The following is a 10,342-nucleotide window of genomic DNA, read 5'->3' as shown; positions in this document are numbered from 1 at the left end:
TTTTTTTTCTAGAGCTTTCAGATGGGCTGTTAAGTCTCCAATGTGTGCCTTCTCTGTTTTCTTTAAGTGGGCACTTAGTGCTATGAACTTTCCTCTCAGGACTGCTTTCATAGTGTCCCATAAGTTTGAGTAGGTTGTTTCTTTATTTTCATTGAATTCAAGGAAGACTTTAATTTCTTTCTTTATTTCTTCCTTGATCCAGGTGTGGTTCAGTAGTTGACTGTTCAGTTTCCATGAGTTTGTAGGCTTTCTGGGGGTAGGGTTGTTGTTGAATTCTAACTTTAATCCATGGTGATCTGATAAGATACAGGTGGTTACTAATATGTTTTTGTACCTGTGGAAGTTTGCTTTGTTACCGAGTATGTGGTCAATTTTCGAGAAGGTTCCATGAGCTGCAGAGAAGAAGGTATATTCTTTTCTATTTGCGTGTAATATTCTATAGATGTCTGTCAAGTCGAATTGATTCATTACCTCCATTAATTCTCTTAGTTCTCTGTTAGGTTTCTGTCTAATTGACCTGTCCTTTGGTGAGAGAGGAGTGTTGAAGTCTCCTACTATTAGTGTGTGCGGTTTGAAGGCGGCCTTGAGTTTTAGTAATGTTTCTTTTACGTATGTGGGTGCTTTTATATTAGGGGCATAGATATTCAGGAATGAGACTTCCTCTTGATGAATTGATCCTTTATGAGTATAAAATGTCCCTCTCCGTCTCTTCTAATGGATTTAAGTTTGAAGTCAAGTTTGTTAGAAATTACTATGGCCACACCTGCTTGTTTCTTAGGTCCATTTGCTTGATAAGCCTTTTCCCAGCCCTTTACTCTGAGTAGGTGCCTGTCTCTGTGTTTGAGGTGTGTTTCTTGTAAACAGCAGAATGTTGGATCCTGATTTCGTATCCAATCTCTTAGCCTGTGCCTTTTTATAGGTGAGTTGAGCCCATTGACATTAAGTGATATTAATGACCAGGGGATGTTAACTCCGGTCACTTCTTTAGTAGTAGAGTTCGTGTGCGTCCCTTCTTTGAGTTGCGCTGGTGACGGGTCTCTAGATGTCTGAGTTATTGTGGTCATTGTTGGACTCCTTGGTTAGAGATTTTCCTTCTATTACTTTCTGTAAGGCTGGGTTTGTGGCTACGTATTGTTTAAATTTGTTTTTATCCTGGAAAATTTTGTTTTCTCCATTTATGGTGAATGAAAGCTTGGCTGGGTATAGTAGTCTGGGCTTGCATCCATGGTCTCTTAGTTTTTGCAGTACATCTATCCAGGACCTTCTGGCTTTCATGGTTTCCATAGAGAAGTCAGGTGTAAGTCTGATAGGTTTACCTTTGTAAGTAACTTGGCCTTTTTCCTTTGCGGCTCTTAATATTCTTTCTTTATTCTGTATGTTTTGTGTTTTGATTATTATATGGCGGGGGGGTTTTTTTTTTTTTTTGATCCAGCCTATTCGGTGTTCTGTATGCTTCTTGAACCTTCATAGGTACATCTTTCTTTAGGTTGGGAAAGTTTTCTTCTATAATTTTATTAAATATATTTTCTGGGCCGTTGAGTTGCACCTCTTCTCCTTCTTCTACTCCAATTATTCTTAGGTTTGGTCTTTTTATTGTGTCCCATATTTCCTGAATGTTTTGTGATGAGAATTTGTTGGTTTTGCTGTTTTCTTTGATCAGTGTGTTTATTTTCTCTATGGTATCTTCAGTATCTGATATTCTTTCTTCTATCTCTTGTATTCTGTTGGTAGTACTTGTCTCTGTAGTTCCTGTTCGTTTACCCAGATTTTCCATCTCCAATCTTCCCTCGGTTTGTGTTTTCTTCATTACTTCCATTTCATTCTTCAAGTCTTGAACTGCTTCCCGTACCTGTCTGATTGCTTTTTCATGTTTCTCTTGATTTTCTTGGGTATCTTTAAGCGATTTATTCATTTCCTCTACCTTTTTGTTTGTAATCTCTAATTGTTTATGGCAGTTTTTCACCTCCTGCTTAAGGTCTTCTATTATTTTCATATAATTCACTTTTGAGTCGATTTCTTCTAATTCTTCTGGAGTAGGGTGTACAATTCTTCTTATTTCGGGATCCCTTGATTCTGGTGAAGTCATGTTGCCTTTCAGGTTGTTGGAGGAAGTCTTGCATTGGCGCCTTCCCATCTCCTCCTTCAAATGGAGCCAGGAGAGGCCTGGTGTCTTGGTCCAGACTTTGCTGTGAATGAGTCTCTGGGTGTATCTTTTCAGTGTAGAAGCAGGGACCGTCCCGTTGAGCTGGAACTCCCCAGCACCCAAACATGGACTACCGTCCAGATGGAACTCCTCAGGACCGCTCTGGGTTGGTTGTGGATGCAAGCCTGATGTCTCTCCTGGTGCGGGGTTCGGATCTCCTTGCTGCTTGGGTGACTTGTAATCAAAGGACCTACCTAGCTCGCTGCAGGCAGGCTAGCGGGGACAAAGGAGCTAGCACCCTCCCGTTTGCCCTGCCGATTCGGATTCGGTCCTAGAACCCGAACAGGCTGGGCTGGGAGCTGTTATGTGGTCAAAGAGGGAAGGGAGTCAGACGGAGGGGGGGAGGGTTGTGGATGCAAGCTGGGTGGGATAGGAAGAGAGAGGAGGTATCGGGCACAGTAGCCCCTGAGGATGACCAGGAAGTGTAGGAGGGGTGTCTGCGTTCCCTGTCCTGGGCTGCTGCCGTGGTCAGAAACTCACTCACCCCAGTGATGTCTCTCCTGGTACCTGGTCCGGATCTCCTTGCTGCTTGCCGTATCTCGTAAACAAAGGACCTACCTAGCTCGCTGCAGGCAGGCTAGTGGGGACAAAGGAGCTACCACCCTCCCGTTTGCCCTGCCGATTTGGATTCGGCCCTAGAGCTCCGAGGCATTCTTTCACTGATATCAATGCCTACTTTTTAAAGATTTCAATGGATACTGAAGACCAACAGAGACATCCAGTCTCATGGACTGAACAATTATCAGATGCTTGTCTTTCCATTGGTAGACAAGCATTGTTGAGACCTCAACCTGTAAGCCACTTAGTAAATCCCCATTTAACATATATGAGTTCATCCTATCTATTCTGTTTCTCTAGAGAGACCTGATAATACCCCTGGTATCAGATTACTTTATACAGCCAAAGTGACAAAGACAGCATTGTACTGGCACAGAGAACAATAAACCAATGAATTAAATACATACAGCTATAGAGGCCCTAATTTTTAGCAAAAGGTTTAAAAACACTTTGAAAGAAGGTCTTCAATATGTATTGTTGAGAAAATTCAATTCAAATGCAGAAGAAGGAAACTAGAAGCATCTCCCTAACAATGCACATTTCAAAGTAGACATAAAACCTTAGCTCTGAAACAGTTTTAGGAAGCACAGAGATAAAGCACTTCAAAATATTAGCACAGGGAAGGACTGTCTGAAAAGTATGCTAATGCCATTGGGAATCTCTCTCTCTCTCTCTCTCTCTCTCTCTCTCTCTCTCACACACACACACACACACACACACACACACACAATGACAAATAAGAGTATATGAAGATGAAAATGCTTACACCACAAAGCAAACAATTATTAGGGTGAAGAGATTACCTAGGTAATGTTATCAAATCTTTGCTAATTATATATATCCAAGAGACAAATAGTATCTAAGACATAAAAGAGCTTCAAAAATTATGCATAGAAAAGAATTATTCAATTTGTAAATGGGCTATTTTTTTTCCAAAGGAAAAAAATATTTGAAAAAGCTTTAACAGCCTCATACAAATTAAAGTTGGCTTTGATACAATTATATCAATTCAATGTCTATCATCAAACAAATGACAAGTGATGGAAATTTCTCTTTCTCACACACACACAATGAGAAATGAGAGTATACAAAAATGAAAAAGAAGAAGAGCCCTCATACACACTGTTGACATAGATGTGTATTGGTACATTCATTGTGGAAATCCGTATGGAAGTTTCACACACACAAAAATATATAAAACAAAAACAAACACAAAAATTAGCAACAGGACTTGTACATGATTCAGCCTATCACTCTTGGACACGTTTCCATAGGATTCTAAATAAATATATTGTAGAGATGTATGCACATCCTTGTTTATTGTTCACAATAGAAAAGAAGCAGATTAGGCCTGTATTAGATATCCATCATCAGGTAAATGTACCACACACACACAATGCAGAGTTTTTTGTTCAACATAGGGTTTCTCAGTGTAACAGTCATAACTGTCCTAGAATACACTTTCTAGACCATGCTAGCCTCCAAACTTACAGAGATCTGCCTGCCTCTGCCTTCCAAGTGCTGGGATTAAAGTCGTAGACCACCATTGACTGACCACAATGCAGTTTTATTCAGACAACAAGAAAAATAAAATCATATTTGCATGAAAATGTGTGGAATTAGATATAATCATATTTAAGTGAAATGAATCAGATTCAGAAAGAAAAACATTACATGTTTTCTATCACATAAAAAAGCTAGATATGAGTGTGTGTATGTATGTGTACCATGGAACTAGAAAGGGTGTCATGAAAGGAGGTGGAAAGATCATTAGCTGGAGGCAGCAGTAAAGTGAGTTACATGTGACATTAAAGCAGAAGGTAGGCCTATTAGGGAAGAAGAAAGTCACCAAAAGATGGGGGACAAGAGTTAGAATGGTGATAAGTAGAAAAAGTTATAATGACAGGTTTGTATGGAATTATTATAATAAAACCTATTACTTATATGCTGACTTAAAAATAAAGAAAAATGGTAAAAATTAAAACCAGTTGTATCTGATATCAGAAAGAGGCAAAAAACACATTTATTTTATTCATCTTGGTGTTTTTATTTTAAAGGCAAAACTAACACCTTTCCTAAAAAGAACAGAACATTTGATTTTGAATTTAGGAACTCTGTGGCCCTAGAGTTGTTATAAATAGTGTCCTGGATGTCCCCTTCACCACTTCAATGGGTGATGAAAGCTGCTTACAGTGTTGCATAAAGATTAAATGAGACACCAGAAGAAAATGGCTCTGTAGTGGAAAAGTTCTTTCCTCATAAATGTTGATTAGTTTATACCTGCCCTGTTCACTGCTTAAGTGAACTGGACCCACCAGCTTAAAACAAAAGTGACGAGTCTGGCTGTCTCTTTAGATCCTGTCTCCCCAACTGCTATGGTGTGCGTGTGGTCTGCTTTCTCTAAAACACAGGCTAAAATTTAATCCTTGTAAATTAATAGTAGGAAGTTAGGAAATGGGGTCAAGTGGGACTGTTATGAACTGATCTGAGCTCTGATTTTATGAATGAGTTCATTCATACATATGCTGAATGGGTTTTATTGGTTAATGGCGTGTCTGAGGAGTGGGTCTTCAACAAAAGCCAGTTTGGCTGAGTCAGGTACAGTTCCCACATCTCTAGGTGATGTTCTGCACCACGTCAGGACTCTACATCATCAGCAGAGGTGACCTTTTTCCTTGGATAAGAATTGTGAACCAAAACAATTTTTCTTTACAATGTATCTCTTCTATGGCAGTATTTTATTAGCAATAGAAAGAGGACTCTTGATATGCTGTAGTCAGTGAGGGGTAGGGCCATCTTTGTGCAGCTCTGTCCTTACTGCTTTTGGTGGTAATAGGAGCCACAGACATTAACACAGACTGTGGCTGTGGTAGGGCCACTAACAGACATGGCCTCTCGCAGCAGTCCGGGTCCCAGATAACACCATGCCCTGGGTGGAAGCACAGGTTTTTCAGATCTGCATGGCCCCAGCAGAGGCTCAACCCTTGAACTCTAACCTGGTGCTAGATGGTGGCTCAGGTCCAAGATGTCTCTGTGCCTTTAGTGATGCTGCAGTCCTTGGACATTATTACAGACACCAGCTGTGTTTGGATCATGGACCCAGGCATGGTCCTGGCAGCATTCTTAGCCTGAATGTCACCATGGCCCCAGTTGGCAGTGGAGGTCATTTAGATCATCATGGACACAATGGGAGCATGGCCCTCAACCCACTCATGGCCCCAGGTTAGTCCTAGGTCTTAGACATCCACTTGACCTTTGATGGCAACAGGACCCTCGGACATCAGTGCTGGTCCTGTCTGTGGTTGGGCCATTGGACTCAGACATGGCCCTGGTCACAGATCAGGACCATACAACATCCCAGCCCTGGGTGGAAGCACATGGCACTCAGGTCTGTATGGTCCTGGAAGCAGCACAGCCATTGGACACCTAGAAGGCCACAGGTGGAGGCCCAGACCTTGGCCATCACTGTGGCCTTTGGTGGCAACCGGGGCCATGGCCATCAGCATAGACTCAGGCTGCAGTAAAACAAAAGACCCAGACATGGTCCTTGGTAATGGTCGGTTGTTATCATGGCCCTACTTGGCATTGCAGATTGCCCAGATCACACGGTCCTAGTGGTGGTGTGGTCTCAAAATGCCAGTATTTCTCCAGGTGACAACAGTATACCCTGGCTGTGGTAGGGCCTCAGACAGAGACAAGGCCGACGGCCACAGTTTGAGACTGGACAACAATGTGGCCCCTGGTGGCTGCATGGGCCCCCATGTCTGTGTGAATCCAGTGGCAGCTTGACCCTGCACCAGCATGGACTCAGGTATTGACCCATACGGCAGGCCTTTGCACAGCTCTTGCTGGCAACAGGGGCCATGGATGTCAACTCAGTGTTGTGATCCAGCTGCCCTCACTCCCTCTGACTGACAGGGGAACTTCCTTGTGGTCTGTAATTTACAAGGATGTTTGTGTTCTTTCTGGCGGGTGAGTCTCCACAGAAGAAGTAGAGGTATAAAGGGTTGCTGGGCAAAATAAAGGTTGCTGTTCTTCCATCTGAAAAGAAGCCTCCGTGTCTCAATTCCCACCCCCGCCCCACGCCAGTCTTGGCTATCCATGCTGCACTGTCTGCAGCACTCAGAGCCCAGCTAAAGCAGGGCTACAGATCCGGATATTGCCAAGGGAAGTGATGAGGGTGACTAAACACAATAGCAAATTTTCTGTCTAGAGAATATGTTAATTGTGCTAAAACATTTTGTTAAAATATGCTGAAGATCAAAACAGTGTTACAGAATTATACTTAAAATGTCTAATAATATAAAATTTGAATAATTGTCAAGTTTGTGACATACTTCATGTCTTGCCGAACTTTCCGCATTTGGTTCCTGAGTCAAATGTTAAGTGCGAAGGTAGACTCACTAAGGAATAGGACTCCAGTCACAGCTCATCCACTGTGAAAATGAGCATAAATTCAAGGCTAAGGTAAGTTCCTTGGGAGATAGAAACTTGCTGAGGAGGGGCTAGAAATATGACTCACTGGTTTAAAGAACTTATACTTCTTGGAGAGGATGCAATTCAGATCCCAGTACCCACAGGGCATCTCACAACTGACTGTAACTCCTTTTCTGATGCCTTCTTCTAGCCTCTGTGTGTAGTAGGCACACATGTGGTGTACATAATACATACATGGAGGAAAAATATTCCTACACATAAAATAAAAATATACAACTCTTTACAAAGTTGCTGATGAGATTTTAAATAGGATCATTAGGGAAAAGCAGGAAATTTCTAAACCATAACCAGCTGAAGATTCTAGAATTCTGTGTAAATAGTAAGTCCTGAGTTTATAGGAACAAATCTTTTTCTTAGCTATCCAAAGAAAATTTTCCTTACATGTATTCATTACAGTTCAAAAATAAGTTGGATTATAAAAGAATATATTTTCTTCTCTAGATCATGAATAAATAAAAAAGAAAGTAAAGAAGAAGTTATGCACTTTGATATTTTCTTATTGACTTAGTTAAAGAGGCTTATCTGTTACATTTACATTAACATTTGATCTGAAAATGTTTAAACATTTAAAGACTAAATGATCCTATTTTAAAATAATTTTGTTTTGTTATTAAGTCATTTAAAATCACTTAAGTATTATTTCACTTTAATTTCAGCCCACAGAGAATCAATGGTAGCAAGAATTTCTTTCCCACCAAAAACATTAAGAAATATATACAAATATTTGAAAAAAATATTTTCAGATACAGACAACAGGCAGCTATGGAAATTGACTCCTGAGGGAAAGGATACTTAAGAATTGTGCCCAGCCTCCTGCCTGCAGACTTTCTCCAGTCCCAGTTTGAGGTAGGGCACTCCTTAATTCTTCCAGAATTCAGGAAACAGAAATGAAAGAGTTAAACAAAGCGATGCTGCTAAATTTGCAGAGCAAAGTATGGCATGGCATATGAAGGTGCTACACAGAGAGAACAAGCTCCATATACCTGGAAAGATGAGCATCCTAACCTTTGCCAAAGTTTGATCCTGTTGTGTGTCAGTTATAATGCCACAAGGTCACAGGACAAACCTGTAGAAAGAACTAGAAGAACTAGAAAATTTTCAGAATCAAGCAGTTTTCAGAGCTGAAGCAAAACAGGCAACAGTTTGTAGCATAGTTTTTGAAATATGAATATGGGGACCCAGCATAGAAGTCTTACTGGTGGAACTGACCTACCCTATCTATGGGGGCCCAGCATAGAAGTCTTACTGGTGGAACTGACCTACCCTATCTATGTACTGTCATGGAACTCTCACTAACAAAGCTTAAAGCTCCTTTCAAAGGTTAAAACAAATGCGAATTTATGTGTCAGAGCACAGCGTAGCCTTCCTTAAAAGAATTCTTTAAAAGCTGATGCAATGCAGCATGGTAAATCATCATCTTTACACCCAGAGAAGACTTACTAGGCTTACAGAGATAGAGTACAGCCGTACCAAACATCAGCCAAGAGAAGCAGACCCAGAAATGGTAAAGCTGATAAAGCTGGACACAATATTCATAAACTGACTTTGGATAGTTAAAAAGCATGCCAAGGAGTCTAAGATACATAAGCACACACACACACACACACACACACACACACACACACACACATCTAAAATAAATATTTAAACACACACATTTAAATAAACACCAGCTATTTGAAGTCTTTTTAAAATTTGTTTGTGCACCTGGTAGATGTATATGATTGTTTATGTGTGTGTTCTGGTGTGTTAGCATGTGTGTGCATGACTATTTAGAGGACAGAAGTCAATATTCATGTTGCTTCCTCTTTTGATCGCAACTTTACTTTTTGAAAAAAGGTTTTTCACTGAGACTAGATCTTACTGTTTGTTTAAGCCAGTGAACCCCAGGGATCCTCCTGTCTCAGCCTCCTCTAGGACTATAAGCATGTGTCATCTCACCAGGATTTTTACTTGTGTGCTGGGGATTCAAACTTAGATACTTAGGGTCAAACATTAAGAGCTTTTCCATTGACCCAACTCCTCAGCTCTCAAGCCTTCATTATTATGATTCTAATAAAATATATGAAAACATCCATAACTTTGTAAATTAGACACAACTACTACATTCATGTCGTATAAAAATATTCTTTCAGTTTCCTACCTAATGCCTTAAAAGGAAACCCAGTAAAGAATCAGACAACCAGTAGTGTGCTTTCTACAGCAGTCTCTGTTCATATGACTCTATTTTGCCTTAGTAAAGTGAAGGAGCCATGACAAAAGATAACAGATTGGGCACAGAGGGATCTGCTCCAGAGCTCTCCATTATACAGGCAATTAGCCATCTTGTCTATTGAACTTGAAGTTTAAGTTATTTAAAATAAAATGGGGTTGACTAAAACTAGCACTTCAATATTTAAAGTAAATATATCTTGTGTGGACAGCATAGATATATATTATCTACCAACACTCAGAGTTCTGCTGAACACCTCTGCCCTAGAATCTGCAAAAAGAGAGTGCTCTTTGCAGTGCAGATTTCAACAGTTTAAACATTCTGAATGAAACCCAGAGCTCTGCAGTGTGACTCATATTTATATTGAACACAGAGAATGTAGGCTAACAGAACAAGGTCCTTCCCCTAGGATTCTGGTTTTAATCCTGATGGATTTTTGTCTTTTTATTATTTCCACTTCTGTTTCTTCTGTTTTTCTTCATCATCTGTACCCCACTTCACAATGGAACTATGTAAACCAGCACATCTGTTTATAGAAATCTTCAAACAGTAAAAAGACTCATTACCTTTGTCATATGATAGGGCATCTCTTGGGTATATTCCCAAGAGTGGTATTGCTGGGTCCAGGGGTAGGTTGATCCCGAATTTCCTGAGAAACCGAAACACTGATTTCCAAAGTGGTTGCACAAGATTGCATTCCCACCAGCAATGGATGAGGGTACCCCTTCCTCCACAGCCTCTCCAGCAAAGGCTATCATCGGTGCTTTTGATTTTAGCCATTCTGACAGGTGTGAGATGATATCTCAAAGTTGTTTTGATTTGCATTTCCCTGATTGCTAATGAGGTTGAGCATGACCTTAGGTGTCTTTTGG

The 10,342-nt window shown here is 40.5% G+C and overlaps 1 long non-coding RNA gene across 1 annotated transcript in view; it reads right to left on the bottom strand.

Moving 5' to 3' along the window:
• The window catches only part of LOC126491517 (uncharacterized), a 126,786-nt gene that overhangs the window by 115,908 nt on the left and 536 nt on the right, over positions 1-10,342 (bottom strand). The window lies entirely within an intron of this gene.

The sequence above is a fragment of the Alexandromys fortis genome, unplaced genomic scaffold, assembly GCF_014885135.2.
Source record: "Alexandromys fortis isolate MF-2015 unplaced genomic scaffold, M_Fortis_MF-2015_v1.1 scaffold_244, whole genome shotgun sequence".
NCBI classification, from domain to species: Eukaryota; Metazoa; Chordata; class Mammalia; order Rodentia; family Cricetidae; genus Alexandromys; species Alexandromys fortis.
Note: the sequence above shows the minus strand (reverse complement) of the source record. Positions and strands in the feature narration are given on the sequence as shown.